General features: G+C 59.1%; 1 protein-coding gene across 2 annotated transcripts in view; it reads left to right on the top strand.

The window, feature by feature from the left end:
* MIDEAS (mitotic deacetylase associated SANT domain protein) overlaps positions 1–16,878 on the top strand; it is a 68,961-nt gene that overhangs the window by 26,740 nt on the left and 25,343 nt on the right. The window contains exon 1 of one of the 2 annotated variants that reach the window (XM_051826007.3): positions 120–258. The exons of the other annotated variant lie outside the window; for it this stretch is intronic. The gene's annotated coding sequence lies outside the window, so the exon portion shown is untranslated. Of the gene's footprint in view, positions 1–119; positions 259–16,878 lie in introns of those variants that run through there. 2 annotated transcript variants of the gene reach the window in all.

Below are 16,878 nucleotides of genomic sequence, written 5' to 3'. Positions count from 1 at the left end.
CGGCACGGGCGCGGGGCGCGCCGAGCTCCTGCGCCGCGAGCGGGGGGTGACAGCCCGCTCGTCCCGCCCGGGCCCTGCCAGCAAACTTCCCAGTCTCGGGAGGCGCGAGCTGGCGGAAACCCCGCGAGCGCCGCAGGGAGGCGACGGCGCCTGTTTGTTTTTAAAATCGGGGAGTGCGTGCAGGCGGCTTGGAGTCCCGGAGGCGACCGGAGGCGGCGGCGGGGAGACAGCCGAGGCCAGAGCGCGGGCAGGAGCCGGGTAAGTGGGGGCTGCCCGTCGGCGGCTGAGGCCTGCACGCGGCGGTGGCCGCTCGCCCCGCGCGCTGCAGCCCTGCAGGCGCGCGAACTTGTGCGGCCTGGGTGGCGGAGGGAGCCGGGGCGCGTGGCCGTGCGGTGAACGCCCGCAGCCCGCCCCCGCGCGGCCCGCACCGCCCGCGGCTGCGTGTGCAGCGCAGCCCGCCGTGTTCGTGCAGCCACGCAGCTCGCGCGCGGCCCCCGCCCACCCGGGCGCGGCCCCGGCTGGAAAACCCTCCCCGGCCGCCAGGCCCGTGGCGGCGGCTCGGGAGCACGGCTGCTCCTCACGTCCGCTCGCGTGACGGGGCACAGGCCCTGGCGGCGCGGCGAGGGGTTCGCGAGCTCCGGGAACACGGCGCGGGAACCCCTTCCCCTGCCAGCGTGCACGGGAAGGGGGACGGAGAGTTTGCGGGACCGGGGGGCAGGGGCAGCAGGGACCTGGAGCGAGTGCAGTCGAGGCCTAGGCTGGAGCAGTGGGCCCGCAAGCGTTGAGCAGCCTCACCCCGCGCACCCCGGCGCTGCGGGCGCACCTCGGGCTTGTCATCTTCTCGGCCGCCCCCGCACTCCCGCGCCGCTGCGGCCCGGTGCGGTGTGCCCAGGTGCCTGTCGGGAACGCTGGGGCCCTGGTCCGTCGGCCCCCCAGACTGCGGGCGGTGGATTTTATCACATCCTCCCCACCCCCAGCGCAGGAACGTGTGCACCAGGTTGTCTCTCCGAGGCCCCCTCCCCGCCTGCCTGGGTAAGAGCCCAGGGCCACTAGAGGAACTGGTACACCCTGGGACTTTTAAGCCTCAGTCCAAGGCGTGCTGACCTGGAGCAGACACCTGCGACCCAGAGGGGAGGCCAGGCCTGCAGCAGGAGCCCCTGGAGGGGATGGAAGGGGAAGTTTCTTGCCCCATTTAAAACTTTGTTGGTCTCAACTTTGGTGGCTGTTTCCTGCTTGCGCCATCCTACGTCAGACCTGTGTTCCAGGCTGTGGAGCCTGGCTCAAGGGGCGGGATGGGGAAGAGCCGGCTGGCCCTGGCTGGCCCTGCAGGTCGCTGGGGCACGTGTGCGCGGGGGATCCCTGTTGGCAGTCGCGGCTGGGGGGAGGGGAGGTCTGGCGTGCTCCAGCAGGGGGAGCCTGGCTCTCCGCGCCCCTCCCTGTAGCTTCAGGATGGAAACTGGAAACCTGGTGGAGGTGGAAGAAGCCGCTCCTCGCTGGCAGGACCTGATGGAGGGGAGGAAGCTACCCGTGCTCCTCCAGGACCCCTCCGGGAAGGTGTGGCAGGAGGCCCTCAGGATCAGAGACGTGCACCCCTTCCGGGGCTGTGAGATGGACTCAAGGCCAAGGGGAAGGGAGAACCCTTTCCAGTTTGACAATTTATGAGTCCTCCTTCCTGCTGCTCTGCAGAGTGAATAATATGGGTGTAAACACTCAATTGCTGTGATAAACCATCTCGCTCATGGCCGGGTCCAGTCTCCACTCTAGCTGGGTTGGCCTCTGGCTGGTCACTGTGGTCTGTGTGGCTTCCCGGGGACCAGGGGGTAAAGAACTGGGAGGACGACTCCTGGGTCGTACAGCTTGCTGGGGGATGGCCTGTTTGCTCCCAGTGTGGCTTCAGCCCTGTCTCCCAGTGGCTCTCTGAGCTCTTAACCCCAGGCTTGACAAGAGTGCCCTGGGAGGGGCCGGTGCTGTGGTGTAGAGGGTTAAAGCCCCGGCCTGCAGCGCTGGCATCCCCTAAGGGTGCCAGTTCAAGTCCCAGCTGCTCCACTCCTGATCCAGCTCTCTGCTAATGTGCCTGGGAAAAGCAGCAGAGGATGGCCCAAGTGTTTGGGCTCCTGCACCAACGTGGGAGACCCAGAGGAACCTCCTGGCTCCTGGCTTCGGCCTGGCCCGGCCCTGGTTGTTGCCGCTATTTGGGAGGTGAACCAGCGGATGGAAGACCTCTCTCTCTCTCTCTCTGTGTGTGTGTCTCTGCCTCTCTCTGTAACTCTGCCTTTCAAATAAATAAAATACATCTATTAAAAAAAAAAAAAAAGAGTGCCCTGGGAGGGCCCAGGAAACAGAGCTGGAATTTAAACTAGCCCTGGTGTTTGAGCCTCTGGGCTGCTGCTTTTAATACTTGCATGGTTTTTTTTGCAGGGGTTGGGGGGTGGGGAGGATGCAGCTGAGGGCTTCCTGTGGCCACAGAAAAGCTGCCATGAGGAGGGAGTAGGAGAAGGGTCGGGGACGCAGCAGGCACAGTGCAGCAGGGGTGGACCACACGGCCATGCCCAGGGAGCTAGAGAATGAGCTGCATCTACACAGGCCCCCGCGGCCCAGGAGACTGCTTTGTCCCACCAGCAGAACAAGTAAGAGCAGAAGGCAAACAGGGGCTGGACCTGGTGGGAACTGGAGAAATGACAGTGGTGCCCGGGCCAGGAATCTTGGGTCTTGACAGCCCCTGCCTCCAGTCGGGTTCCAGCTTGGCTCGTGGTGGCGTGAGGGTGGGCACAAATGCCTGGGAGATTCCTGCTTCTCTTCCTAGTCCTTTTTTGAATGCCACATGGGAACACCCATTGCCACCTTGCGGAGTTACTGGTGCATATGTAGTCCTGTAGTGGACTAAAAGGTGCCCGAGGCTTGACACACACTTCAGCGGTATGGTCACCCCTGCTGTAGTATGCGTTCCGTATTGTTCCACAGTGCCTGACACATCCCACAAGTGTTCATGGGGCAAGTGAATGAAAGATCTCCATTACGAACATGAACGTGAGCCCCTGCTCCTGGTGAGGACTCCTCTCGCTACCCTACTGGTTTCAAAAGGGTCAGTCTGCCACGAGTGAGTCTGGTGCTGGTGGGCCCAGGTCCCTGGCGCTGTGCTGCAGCTCTGTGTCCTGGTCATCCCAACCCCGTGGGGACCTCGGGGTGAAAGAGTTGAGAACCTCCCGCCTCTCGGGATCTGCTAGCCAGGCTCGGTTGGCATCTTGCTTTCACACACATCACACAGAGGCAGCCTGGCCTCGGAGGCGCCTTCCCTGACTCACTGCAGGCTGCAGGAGATGCAGCAGGTGGCCGCATTCCGGGGGAGGGCCTGCTGTGGGCGTTTGGCCCCTGCGTGGGTGCTGGGCTGGGCTAGGTGGAGCATGCTGAAGTCCCTAGGTCTCCAGGGGATCTGCACTTTACGTTCAGAGCAGTGTTCAGGATGCTGTGAGACTGTGAGCTCATTTTGTGAATCAGAAGCATTACTGCATAACTTCAGTGTTAGAAACTGCAAAGCCGGATTACCCGCCCTCCACCCCCAAGGCACACACATGTACTCGGGCTCTCGGTCACACGCTTGGGAGCACTAACAGTTAGTGGGGGCATCTGTTTAGATGCCAGAGCCATCCGGCAAAACCCGTCCACACCCATTCCCACCCCCACACTCAGAACACCATTCCTGGGTGGTGTGTGGACAGTCACCCGGGCAGTGACTCTGAAGGAGTCTGGCGAGTGCATGGGTGTGAGGCCTGGCCAGGCTCAAGTTCATGCTGCTGCTTCTCCTCTTGGCAGCCAGACTCTGGGCATTGCTTAACTTCCTTAGCCTCACTTTTCTCATCTGTGTAATGGGGATGATACTACTTCATAGGGTTGCTGTGCAGGTTAAACAAGGTTATACATGGGGCACACAGTAGGTGCTCAACAGGTGGTGACTGTCATTTCTCCAGTTCCCACCAGGTCCAGCCCCTGTTTGCCTTCTGCTCTTACTTGTTCTGCTGGTGGGACAAAGCAGTCTCCTGGGCCGCGGGGGCCTGTGTAGATGCAGCTCATTCTCTAGCTCCCTGGGCATGGCCGTGTGGTCCACCCCTGCTGTACAGCCCCGGATTCCAGAGCTGTGCACCTTCCTGAGGGACTCTGGCTGCAGACCCTGCAGAGCGGGCCAAGGGCTCAGCTTCCCAGAGATCAGCTGTGCTCCGGGGGAACCTGCCCGCCCAGGCCCCCTGGGCTGACTGCTCACGTGGGCGGGAGGAAGGCCTCCTTCTTCAGCCAAGGAAAAAGTCCCCTTGTCTTTGCTTCACTTAAACCTACCCAGGGTGACCTCAGCGGAGGTTTGGGTGGAGCTGGAAGTGGAAACTGTACCTCCAAAGACCCCTTGGGCTCTCTGACCAATGGAAACAGGAGCAGGGCCACAGGCGCACCAGATATTATGTAAGAAGCAAGTTGGGGGTCTCCCTGAGGGAGGCGATTGCTGGCTGTGGTTTGCAGGGGCTGGTGGGGAGGGGGGCTCGAGGCGTCCTTGGCAACCGTTCTTGCCCTTGCTTTTCCTGGAACGCGGCCTCGCGCTGTGGCCAGCCAGGGAAGGTGCTCCCTGTTCCCTCTGTCTCTCTTCCCAGCCACAGCGAGCTGGTGGTGAGAGCGTTTTTTCCAGGCAGAAGCTGCTGCTTCCAGGAGAAGGGGGAGGGGAGCAGCCAGGGCAAGGTTTATCGAGGCCAAAGCTTGGAGACAGGGAAGTACACCGGGCTCGCGGCCGAAGCAGGGGTTCCCTCTTCTCTGGGGAAGTGGGGTCCAGAGCAGAGAGGAAATGGGGAGGGATTTTGATCTCCAGCTTTTCCCAGTCTTTGGGCAACCAGGGGCCCCATTCTAGCCTGCTGCTGCCAGTTCTTTGGAGAAGACTCCGGAGGTCAGAAAGTGATAACTTGCAACCCGGACCATGCACTGAGCTGGCCTTCCTCCTGCTGCCCGGCCCTGCTCGGGCTAGCAGCTTCTGAGCAAGCACCTGGCTGGTCCCCGTTGCAGCCTGACCTTGCCCTGTCTGAGGCCCCAGGAGTCGGCCCAGGGCCGGGAATCACTTCCGGGGCCGTCTTGGTCAACTGCTTTGCTTTCAGACCGGGAAGCTGCAAGGCGGAGAGTTACTTGCAGTTCCTGGAGACTGTGTCCACTTTCATCTCAGGAGAGTGGGAAGAGGGGCGGCCTTTGGATCCTGTCGCTGGTGCTGCCCCTGCCGGCGTGGAAGCTGGGAGGGCTGCTGGGGCGCAGGAAGAGCCCAGAGGAACACTGTCTTGGCTCCTGGGTGTGGCTCCGTCCTCCGTGGCTCCCTAGTTATTTGTTTGTGTGTGAGAGAGAGCTCGCTCCGCGGTTGGGAGGCTGGCGCTGAGTGAAAGCAGAAGTGCCCACACCGTGTCAGCTGTGCTGCACGCAGATTGGAGACCTTACGGGGACAGTTGCGGGGCGGGGGGGCCGAGGCCCCTGTGCATGGTGGCTGCTGGCGCTCCTTCCGCCCCTGCGGCAGCGCCTGCACGCTTGCGTGTCAACAGCCCTTCCATGTTGTTCGCAGCTGCCTTTCCTCGCCGGCTCTGGGCAGAAGAGGTGCCAAAAATAACGCGGCGGGCACTTCCCTTGTGGGACACTGACTGTGGCAGCCTCTGGACAGCCTTGCCTGCTCTCTGCAAGCCTGGCTTCTCTGCTCCTGCTCCCTGTGGCCAGTCTTCCCCAGGTGATGGCACCGGCCTTGTGTGGCTGTCATTCTTAAGAGTGAGCCAGGGCCGGCGCCGCGGCTCACTAGGCTAATCCTCCACCGCGGCACCCCAGGTTCTAGTCCCGGTTGGGGCACCGGATTCTGTCCCGGTTGCCCCTCTTCCAGGCCAGCTCTCTGCTGTGGCCCGGGAGTGCAGTGGAAGATGGCCCAAGTGCTTGGGCCCTGCACCCCATGGGAGACCAGGAGAAGCACCTGGCTGCTGGCTTTGGATCAGCGTGGTGCGCCGGCTGCAGCGCGCCGGCCGCGGTGGCCATTGGAGGGTGAACCAACGGCAAAGGAAGACCTTTCTGTCTGTCTGTCTCTCTCACTGTCCACTCTGCCTGTCCAAAAACAAAAAGTGAGCCAGGGAGGGTGGGGGCTCATCCTCCTCACCCTCACCGGCCTGCAAGCCCTGCCGGGGTTATCTGGGAAACACTCCTGCCCCACTGTGCCCCCGCAGGCACAGCTGAGCGCAGAGGAGGCCCGTGCTGGCCATGCTCTTGCTCGTGTGTCCGTGGGCCAGGGGCCCTGCAGGACTTCTTGTCTCCTTGTCCCGCTCCTGCCTGGCCAGCCATGCTCTGGCCAGCTGTGGAACTGGAAGTGTCAGACCATTCATTTCCCCCAAGGTGGTAAAGACTGATAATCATGTCTGAGCTACTCCTGCCCAGCATGGGGCAAGGGGATCACGTTAACCGAGTTCTACTTTGTGCTGTGTATTACCTCGTCTTAAGAGGATGTCATTGTGCCCATTTGCTGATCGGAGACCTGAAGCTGTCAGGCTGGGCTTGGAGAAGGCGGCCCTTGTCCCTGCGGATCCCATGTGCGCGGGAAGCGGTGCTTTAACCCCGAGAATGCAGTCCGGTGTGGGAATATGGGCACCGTTAGCCTGGCTGATAGGGGAGATATTTGGGGTTGGAAAGGGAGGGAGAGACTCCTGTGGCCAGCACTTCCCAGGCAGCCTCGAGGCCCTGCTATGAGGGCTCAGGTGTTGCCCTGAGGGTTGCTGGCCAGCACTCCTGCACCAGAGGAGTGGAAAGACTGAGTTTAGGCCTCTTGGGGGACCTTCCAAGTGTGGGTTCTGTCCCAAACGCCCCCCAGCCTCTATAGTCCTGAGAACAGCTCTGGGAACCCCAGCCTGGGGGTAGGTGGGGTCTCGGGCTTCCCCTCCTGGCAGCTGGACCTGACCCCAGGCCCATGATTGCAGCTGCCTCGGCCCAGGGCCTGAAGAGCCTGGTTGGTGTGGACTTGGGCTTTGGGCTGGATGCCCCACTGGTGCCCGGTGTGCTGTGCCAAAGGCCTCTGGGTGTATTTCAGGAACAATAAAGAATAAATCAGCACAGGAGGAAAGGCCCTGCAGCAGCTGTGCAGAGGCTAGAGCAATGCAAGGAATGTGCAGGCGTTTGGCAGAGGCCCTTGACCAGGGCCTGAGCAAGGGAATGAACTGACTCCGGGGCCGGGCGGGTGTTATAGGCAACTCGCTGTGCCCACCTGCAGCCCTTCTGGGAGACTCCAGGCCACCACACTGAGACACCCTCACCCCCCGCCGTTGTTTTTGGGCTTATTGGGCACTAGCAGGTGTGGGGAGCTATACTGCCCCGTTCTTTACTCTCACCCCAAACCAGCAGATACCCACCCTGCTCCTGGGCTACCAGGTGAGTCTTGGCTCTTTCCCAGAGCTGGCCAGGCTGGAGGGCCTGGTCTTATGGAGACTTAAGTAGCCTTGACCTCACACACTAGACCCTCTGCTCTGCTCCCTGCTGGATGCAGACGAGCCACACCAAGGCCAAGGAGCCGGGCAGTCCCAGGTCTGGGGAGGAGTCTGCTGTGAGAACTTCACCTGGGAGGCCCTGACCACTGCCTTATCCACATACCAGGTATCTTTGGGCAGGTGCGAGTACTTCACCTCCCAGTGTCATCAGCCATGAGCTAGAGATTTGGAGCAGTGGTCTCCGGAGTGAGCCCTTGCCATCTCCACTCTGAGGATGTGCTATGAACAGCTTTACTGAGAAACTTAAGCTCTGGGCAGAAGCATGTGGGAGTGTGGGTGGCTTGGCTGGGTACTGATGCTCAGTGTCTTGGATGGGGACATTGGCATTCGTAGGGTCCCAAGGATGGCGCTGGTTTGACCAGACTTCAGGGTGTCAGGCGAAGGCAGGAGCCTGATCCCCATGGGGATTTGGGCATCTGGCAAGCAGGGAAGAGCCAAGGCTCTTGTTCTGTTTTGTTTCTTAAAGATTTCTTTATTTATTTGAGTTACAGGGAGAGAGAGAGAGAGTCTTCCACCTGTTGGCTCACTCCCCAAATGGCTGAAACAGCCGGGGCTGGGCCGGAACAAAGCCAAGAGCTAGGAGCTTCATCTCCTGGGTGGTGCAGGGGCCCAAACACTTGGGCCATCTTCTGCTGCTTTTCCGGGCACATTAGCAGGGAGCTGGACTGGACGTGGAACAGGGATGCCGGCGTCACAGGCAGCAGCTTAACCTGCTGCAGCACAATGTTGGCCCCAAGGCTTCGTTTAAAAATAAAACTTTAAAGCACTGTTGGCCAACCGTGGGTGCAGCGTTGGTGGGTGTGGCTTGCTCTCGGGCAGACGATGGTGAGCCTTCCACAGGTTGGCCCCGTGGTTGGTAGTCAGCTGCAGCTTCTTCCCCTACGGAGTCGCTCACCTGCCCAGCCTCTCATAGCCACCTCCCCCAGCCAGCCATACTTCCAGAGGTCACTGTGGTTTCCAGGCCAGCTCAGGTTGCTCTCCTGGGAGACGGTGGCTCCTGGTGCCCACAGGAGGTGCTGCCATTCATGCTGACAGCCCCGTGTGCCATCCAAGCAGGATGCTGAGCCCGGAGCTTCAGGGCAGGGAGGGGTGGAAAGGCTGTAGACCCAGGTCAGCCTGGCCCCCATCCCGGCCTTGCCTCTCTACGCCCGTGACCTTAAGCAGATGTTTTTGTTTGTTTTTTGAGCTATATTTATTTGAGAGGCAGAGTAACAGAGGAAGAGACAACCAAACCGCTCCAGCCAAAGCCCGGAGCTACATCCTGGTCTCCCGTGTGGGTGGCAGGGCCTGAATACTTAGGCCATCATTGCTACCTTCCTATGTGCATTAGTAGGGAGCTGCATTAGAAGCAGAGCAGCCCGGACTCCCAGCTGGCACTCGGATGTGGGGTGCTGGCTTCACAGGCTGCGGTTTAACCCACTGTACCACAGCGCTGCCCTGCGTGGGGTGGGGGCGCAGGTTTTGAATGCTCAGATCTTTTCAGGTTCCTTGTTAAGAAAGGGAGCAGTAATAGCTACCTCATGGGGATTCCTAGGATAAGGGGATGGGTGTTGTGCCGCAGCAGCGACGCTGACACTTGGCACACCTGCATCCCACATTGGAGTGTGTGGTTCGAGTCCCGGCTGCTCTGCTTTCTGTCCAGCTCCCTGCTCACGTGCATCTTGGGAGACGGAGAGTGATGGCTCAAGTACTTGGGTCCCTGACACCCACTTGAGAGACTGGGATTGAGTCCCAGGCTCCTGTCTTTGGCCTGGCTCAGCCTTGGCTGTTGCATGCATTTGGGGACTGAACCAGTAGATGGAAGATGGAATCTCCCTCTCTCTGTCCCTGTCTGCCTTTCAAATAAATAAAAATAAAAGTTACACACAGGGAAAAGTCTGTAGAGTGCCTGGCGCACAGTAGCTCCCGCAAGAGATGTCAGAGGTGTTGATGAAGCCTTGTTTGGGTGATGTTGGGGTTAACCTTGGCTCCAGGCTTGGCCCAAGTCTCCCCAAGAGGCAGGGTCTGTTGGAATGGAAGCCTGAAGCATTATTATTGTAGTCTTTGGCTCTGGGGCCCTGCCTTGCTCCTGGCTGTGTGTCCTCACGCAAATTTCTTTCTTTCTCTGGGTTGCTCTGTGGAATGAGGAATTGGATTAGGGAACACCGGTCTCCCTTGAGACTTGGAATCTGTTCAGCTTTCCCAGCTGGGCCCTGCTTTGCCAGTTGGCTCTGAAGAGAGGCCTGGGCCGCCTTAGATCCTGCTGCGGCCCTGAAGCGTCCAGCTCCCCCTGAGGTCACCACATGTCAGCACTGCTGTGGGCTCACTCGGCTTCCAGGGGCGGCCTCGGGTGCCTGGCGGACTGTGGCCAGGGCTCTCTGGAAGGGAGGTTATGCGCTCTGCAGGAAGAGCAGCTGTGGGAGGGAGCAGCAGGAAGGCAGAGTCCGCGGCTGGCCCTGTGAGGGGCTCAAGTGCAGCACCACTTACAGGCCCACAAGGGTAGACCTGGCGTGTTCTTGGGGAGAGGCAGGCAAGGAGCGGGGACTTCGAAGGCAGGCGGTAAGGATTGGAGTCCTGCTTCGGCCTCTTTAACAGCAGAGCCAACTTCTACAGTTTCTCCAAGGCCTCCCTGTCCCCCAGCTGTTTGGATGCCAGGATCAAGCTTGGGGTCAGGTGCAGTGTGTGTCTGGTGTGGGGTGGATGGGTGAGGGGCTTACCCAGGCTTTACCCCCCGGGTATGAGATCTGTGGCTGCCCAGAGCTCCGCGTGGGGTGGAGAGAACGCAGGCCAAAGAGGAAGTGGCAGGTTACTTGTGATCTTTCTTTCCTATCCATTTCCCAAGTTTCCTTCTGTTTTTGATCTCCATGCTGATCAGAGAACACATCATGGTTCTAAGCCCTTCGAATCGATTGAGACTCGTTTTACGGCTTACTTCAGGACCCGTGCCGGAGAATGTTGGGCGTGCTGTCGAGGCGAGTGTTTTCCGTCGCTGGCGGAGCGTTCTGCAGATGTTTTAGGTCTGGGCTTTGCAGAGTTCAATTCTTCCAGGCCCCGTGGACCCCCTGTTGAGTTGTGCTGTCTACCAGCAAAGTAGAGGGCTGATGCCTGTGGCTGTTCCTCTTGTGTTGTCTCTTGTTGTCTTCCATGCGGGCAGTTTCTGCTGCATGTGTTCCGGGGCTCTGTTGTTGGGTACATGCAGAGGGGCAGCTGTTAGAACCCTCCCCCCACCCAGACACGGACACTTGTATTGTTATAAAATGTGCTTTTTGGGCTCTAGTAACAATTTTGTGTCTTAAAGTCTTTTGCATCCGCTATGAGCCTGGTCATACTCTGGAGTCTAGTAACTTCTCTTTTGGTTACTGTTTGTATGATGCCTCTTTTCCTATACTTTTTTTTTTTTTTTGACAGGCAGAGTTAGACAGTGAAAGAGAGAGAGAGAGAAAGGTCTTCCTTTTCCATTGGTTCACCCCCCCCAAAATGGCTGCTATGCCCGGCGCGCTGCGCCAATCCAGAGCCAGGTGCTTCCTCCTGGTCTCCCATGCGGGTGCAGGGTCCAAACACTTGGGCCATCCTCCACTGCCTTCCCGGGCCACAGCAGAGAGCTGGACTGAAGAGGAGCAACTGGGGCAGAATTCAGTGCCCCAACCGGGACTAGAACCTGGGGTGCTGGCACCCCAGGTGGAGGATTAGCCTAGTGAGCCACGGCACCGTCCTTCGTATACTTTCAACCTCTGTATGTCTCTGAGCGTGAAGCCTGTCTAGTAAACTCATATAATTGGGTTGTGTTTTTCAAAAATTCCACTCAGCCGGCCTCTGCCTTTTCATTGGAGGGGTTAATACATTTACATTTAAAGTGGCTGTTATTGGCAAGGTAGGGTTTATGTCTGCCATCCTGCTGTATGGTTTTTATTTTTATATTTTTTCCAAAGATTTATTTTATTCATTTGAAAGACAGAGTTACAGAGAGAGGTAGAGACAGAGAGGTCTTCCATTTGCTGGTTCACTCCCCAGATGGCTGCAACGGCCGGAGGTGCGCCAATCCAAAGCCAGGAGCCAGGAACTTCTTCCAGTCTCCCACGGGGGTACAGGGACCCAAGGGCTTGGGCCATCTTCTGCTTTCCCAGGTCATAGCAGAGAGCTGGATCAGAAGAGGAGCAGCCGGGGATAGAACCGGCACCCATATGGGATGCCGGCACTTCAGGCCAGGGCTTTAACCCGCTGTGCCACAGTGCCGGCCCCATTGCTGTATGGTTTTTATATGTCTTATGTTGTCCCTCTGTTCTTTCCTTTTGTGTTAAGCAGGTATTTTTGAATATGACATTCCTGGCCTGTGAAATGACACGAGAATAAGGGTTAAATGAGATACCTAGCAGATCGTCTGCACTCATTAAACCTGGGCGCTCAACTGGGCCACAGGCACGAGAGGCATTGCCAGCTCTAGGACTGGTCAAGAGCAAAGTCCCCCCGGGGCTCTGGAGGCCCTTTCAGGTCTCCTGGGCAGGGCACTGTGGGGTGCAGTGTGAGGCCTGGGGGACTTGGCCACCCTAGACCCTGTCCCTCCATCACCACCTGGGCGGCTTATGAACCCTTGCTGATCCCCTATCCTGCTCCCCAGCCCTCAGCCACACCCCTGCCCCAGTGTGCACCCAGTGAAAATTGAGAATCACTGCTCATCACTGAGACAAACTGCAGAGCGTTGCAGAGAGAGAGAGAGAGAGAGAGAGAGAAAGAAGGGGGGGGGGGTTTGGAGTTGGCAGGCTTGGATTTGGATTCTGGCCCCTCACTCCTGAGCTCTGTGATCTGGGACAAGTTCCTGCCGAGAGCCAAGCTCTCCTCTCTCAGTTGGGAATGTGTGGTTATACGAGTAAGCAGCAGTCACGCACCCAGGGCCCGCAGTGGGTGCTGGTGGCTGTTGCCCCAGGCTGCGGGAGCTCATGACAGCGAGGTTTCTTTGGTTCCTCGATGCAGTCTGCGTCCCCACTCCCCACCCGAGACAGGCACCAGGGAGCAGTGCTCAGCTGCTGGAGCAGACACCTAACGCTCTGACAGCCACTGGGGCCCACTGCCTCCAGGCCTTGCTGCTGCCAGCCTCCGGGCAGAAACAGAACTGAAGGAGCATATGGGATGGTGGAGTAAGAGCACCAGGATTCAGAAGGGGTGACAACAGCCCTGTGAAGGCTGCCTGGGGGGGGCGGGGCTTGAAGGCAGGCGGATTGTTGGATTGTTCGTGTGGAGGCAGGGCTTCCAAAGAGAGGGAAGAGCTCCAGCCAAGGCTCAAAGTGGGGGGACTCTCCTGGGGGTCCCCTGCGCTCCCTGAGTATATCTGCAGCCCCTCCCTGCACAGGCCATCTTTCGTGATAATTACTCTGTGTGTGTGTGTGTGTGTGTGTGTCTCCCGGCTGGACTGGCAGCTGTGTGTGCTGCGACCCGGGCCTCGTCTCCTGCTTCTCCCCGGTGCCTGGCTTGCAGCCAGCACTCAGCAGATGCTTGTGGAGTGGATGAAGGGGCAGGAGGCAGACCTGCAAGAGTGCACACGGCGTGTGTGGTCGGGAGGCGGCAGGGCGAGGCCGTGGGAAGGGAAGCCCCTGTGAGTGGCCTCCGCTGTGTCTTGGCCCAGGGCAGAGGCTGGCACTGGGTGCTCAGCACAAACCCCAGAGAGGCCTGCCTGAGACCTGCCGGGGCGGGGGGTGGGGAGGGGCAGCTCTTCCCAGAAGCGGAAGGAGAAACTGGAGCAGCCTCTGGTGGTGGGAGCCCCACAGGGCATGGAGAGGGTGGCAGCAGACAGACCAAGGGCCCCAGCTTTTCCCAAGTGGCGCTCATCAGAGGTTCCGTTGCTGGAGCACTGGACTGCAGGGACATTTGCCAAGCCTGTTGCAGGGACAGCTAAGCCTGCGTCTTCACCGTACTTCTGCTGGGAATCCCGAGTCCCGCTGGAGGGGGCTTTCTTGGGCTGCCCGTGGCCCTTGACTGTGAGGGAGACGTCCAGTCCCTGCAGTGTCGACAGAAGCTGACCCTGGAGCCATCCTTTGCTGGCTTTGCCCGTGACTGCCTTTTCCTGTGCATCAGCTTCCCCGCTGTAACTGGGCCTGCTTATAGCGGCTTCCCTTGGCTATCCTAGGGGTGTCTGTGGGGCGGGAGGGAAGGGAGATAACTGGATGGAGACCTGAGCTCGCCCTATAAGACAAAGGATCCCCTTCTTGTCCACAGCCCTTTAAAAGCAACCCAGTGTCAGTTTTTTACTGTCAAAGCTTAAACTGTAGCCAGCTGCAGCGCCAGCCAAGAGTCGGAGCCCCACCGGCTTGATGGCTGAGCCCCGGGGACTCCCACCTCACAGCCTGTCGGCCTAGGCTGCATTTCAGGGCTGAAATTCAGCCTAGAGTGGAATGATCCAGGGACTGTGGACTGTGGACTGGGAACGGGCCAGATCTCCCAGGGGACATGGCACTTGTGGGAAGCAGGTCCACCCCTACTGCATAGGAACACCCTTCCTTATTGGCTTGCAAACCCCTTGAGACCAGATCTCGTGTGTCCAGTGGCTTGGAGAAACGGGGCCCTCTGGCCTGTGTATGAACTCCCAGTTGCAGACACAGGCATTGCAGACGGCTGCTGTGTGTCCAGAGGGAAGGTTTGTTTGGGGCTGGGCAATTCTAGTTGGCCCGGGATGGCAGTTCCAGGCCACTTGCCCAGTCTGGCTGTAGCCAAAGGCTCTAGAGTATCAGAGCTTTTCAGGATGGAAGCTTGGCCTGGGGGCCAGCTGGGCCATGCTGGCCTCCTCTAGGGAGGGCTCCTGTGGTGGCCCCCAGCGTCCTAGCCAGACCTCTGTGTCTTAAGGCAGAAAGTGAACAGTCTCACGGGTTCATGTCCCTAGGCTGGGGTGGGAAGCCTTGGTGGGAGCATGCAGGCTGGCCCTTGTCCAGGTGGCCTGCAAGTGGTGTGGGACATCAAGTGAGAGTCCAGGGGTGCGTCGCTTGTGGGCCAGCAGTTGGAGAAGCACTTGTGTGCAGCTTAGTTGGAAAGGGCCTGGGGCTAGGGAGGGGAGGGAGATAGATCTGGAGGCAGAGCCTTTTCACCTCATCTTGGGGACCTGGGGAGCTCTGGTGTGCATCAGGAGACAGACTGGAGGTCAGGTCCAGGCGGGACAGGGTGGGAACACTGGCTGAGTGGCGCCTCTGCCCAGGCATGGCTCTGACTCACTTTGGGTGAGTCTTGAACGAGCATCCCAAGAGGCAGGTACACACCAAGTGCCAAGGTCCAGTGGTCTGTAGACTGCCCCGTGGAGCCTGCCCTCTGCTGAGGATGAGGAAGTAGGTGTCTGGGATTTCGTGTGCTCAGCGCGGTGGCAGGGGTCAGCAGGCATGATGGGCTCAGAGGTGACAGCCTGTTTAAGGCCCGGAAGCAATGTAGGGAGTGCACGCAGGGCTCTGGACGCAGGGGATGGAGTTTAGACTTTGCTCTGAGATTGCATTGTTGATGCCCAGAAAATCTCACAGTGAGGTTCAGGGCCTCATCAGATTCCGTGCTCCGATCTGTCTTGCCCTTGAGTGGAGATGCAGGAGCTCTGACCGCCCCTTTCCCTAGTGCTGAGCCGGCGGGGCCTGCAGTGGCCCAGGTTTAAAAGCAGGAGCCTAGAGCTTTAAAAGCTGAAGGAGCCGGGGTCCTCCAGTCGGCTCTTAATGCCCAGGTCAGAACCTGCACCTGCTAGGGTCAAGCTGGGCACCTCCTCCCTGGCCTGTGTGACCTTGACTCTTGACCTTGACTCGAGTTTCTCAGATGAATACTCCAAACGTCCCAAGTAGGCCAGTGACTTTCCTGGTCCCTTCAGTGGCCATGGCCTGGCCCCCTTGCCCTGTGGCAGGTGTGTACTGGACTGTTCCTGGCCTGGGGGAGCAGTGTGTGTTGGCTGCCATCCCTGCAGGGCGGGGTGTCACCATCAGTGCTGAACATGCAAAACCCTCTTAAACACCTTCCCCTCTTGTGTCTGCAAAACCCACGTGGGCTCGCCACTGGTTTCTTGGTTTGCACTGCTTTTCTTGTAGAGAGAACGTGCTTCTCGCCATAACTCCCCAGGAAAGCCTCCGAACTCCTAGGCCTTTGGTATTGGCTCTCACCTCGTCTTTGGCCGGGAATAACTGTTGGTCTGCTCAGGGATTGGTTGCAGGAGAGAGGAGCCTGGAGGGAGAGTGAAGAGAGCAAGGCGGACAGTCAGACAGACTGATGAGCCGGCTGCAGAGTCTGGGGCCCCTGGGGCTTGCGGGTTTCCTTCTGCCCTGTTCTGTCTTGCGCCCGTTGTCAGAGGCCCTGCTGCTGGCCCGTGGGGTGAGCTGCCTGCAGGGGTTCCTCTTTATTCTCCCTTCCCGGCAACCTCGGGGCTCGGCAGCCTTCAGAGAAGGTGATCTCCTTCCTGTTCCTTGTCAAGGAAGGTCAGGCTGGCTTTCACCCGAGGGAGAGAGGAGTGGCGAGCGAGGTGGAAGAAATGGGAGGAAGTGGCTGAGGCCTGCGCCGACTTGCAGGCTGTGCCGACTTGCAGGCTGGAAGCCCCATCAGCAGCACCCAGAACACAGCCAGGGATGGGGTCCCAGGGGCCCCGAGAGCCCATGCCCAGAGGGCGGGACCGCAGCAGCCAGGATCAGGCCCCCTGCAGGTGGACCTCAACACCTGTTGGCCCGGTGGTGAGGCGCTTCCTCTGCTTCCTGTGGGTCTGAAGCGGTCTGCTATATTCAGGGAGAGTGGGAGAGGATGACCTGCCAAGTGTTATGTCAGCATGAAGGGCTCCCGAGCCAGTGAGGAGGGGTATCTGTCCAGAAAACCCTCGCGGTGGGGTGGTGAGGCGCATGCTGTGGAAAGAAGTGGCCACTAAGTGGCTTATCTTGGAGATACTGAATGAGTTTGATTTTGGAGTCAGAGAGACCTGGGCTCTGGGGCCGATGCTGTGGCACAGTGGGTAAAGCCGCCTCCCGCAACACCGGCATCCCATATAGGCACAGGTTCTTGTCCCAGCTGCTCCATTTCCAATCCAGCTCCCTGCTAATGGCCTGGGAAAAGCAGCGGAAGATGGCGCAAGTGTTTGGGCCCCTGCTACCCACATAGGAGACTTGGATGAAGCTCCTGGCTTCTGCCTGGCCCAGCACTGGCCATTGTGGCCATTTGGGAAGTAAACCAGCAGATGGAAGATCTCTCTCTTTCTGTAACTCTTTCAAATAAATAAATACATCTTAAAGAAAAAAAGAGAGAGACCTAGTTCAAGTCCTGACTCTGCAGCAGAATCACTGTGTGACCACAGGCAAGTTACTCAGCTTCTCTGAGCCTCATCTGGTGTACCTGCAAAATGGGGGTGAAGTTATTAGCAAAGCCTGCCTTCTTGAGGCTGTTGTGGGAATAA

Source organism: Oryctolagus cuniculus, chromosome 20, assembly GCF_051225735.1.
Source record: "Oryctolagus cuniculus isolate XC-2025 breed Fujian yellow rabbit chromosome 20, ASM5122573v1, whole genome shotgun sequence".
Classification (NCBI taxonomy): Eukaryota; Metazoa; Chordata; class Mammalia; order Lagomorpha; family Leporidae; genus Oryctolagus; species Oryctolagus cuniculus.
This window is presented reverse-complemented; position numbering and strand designations above follow the sequence as displayed.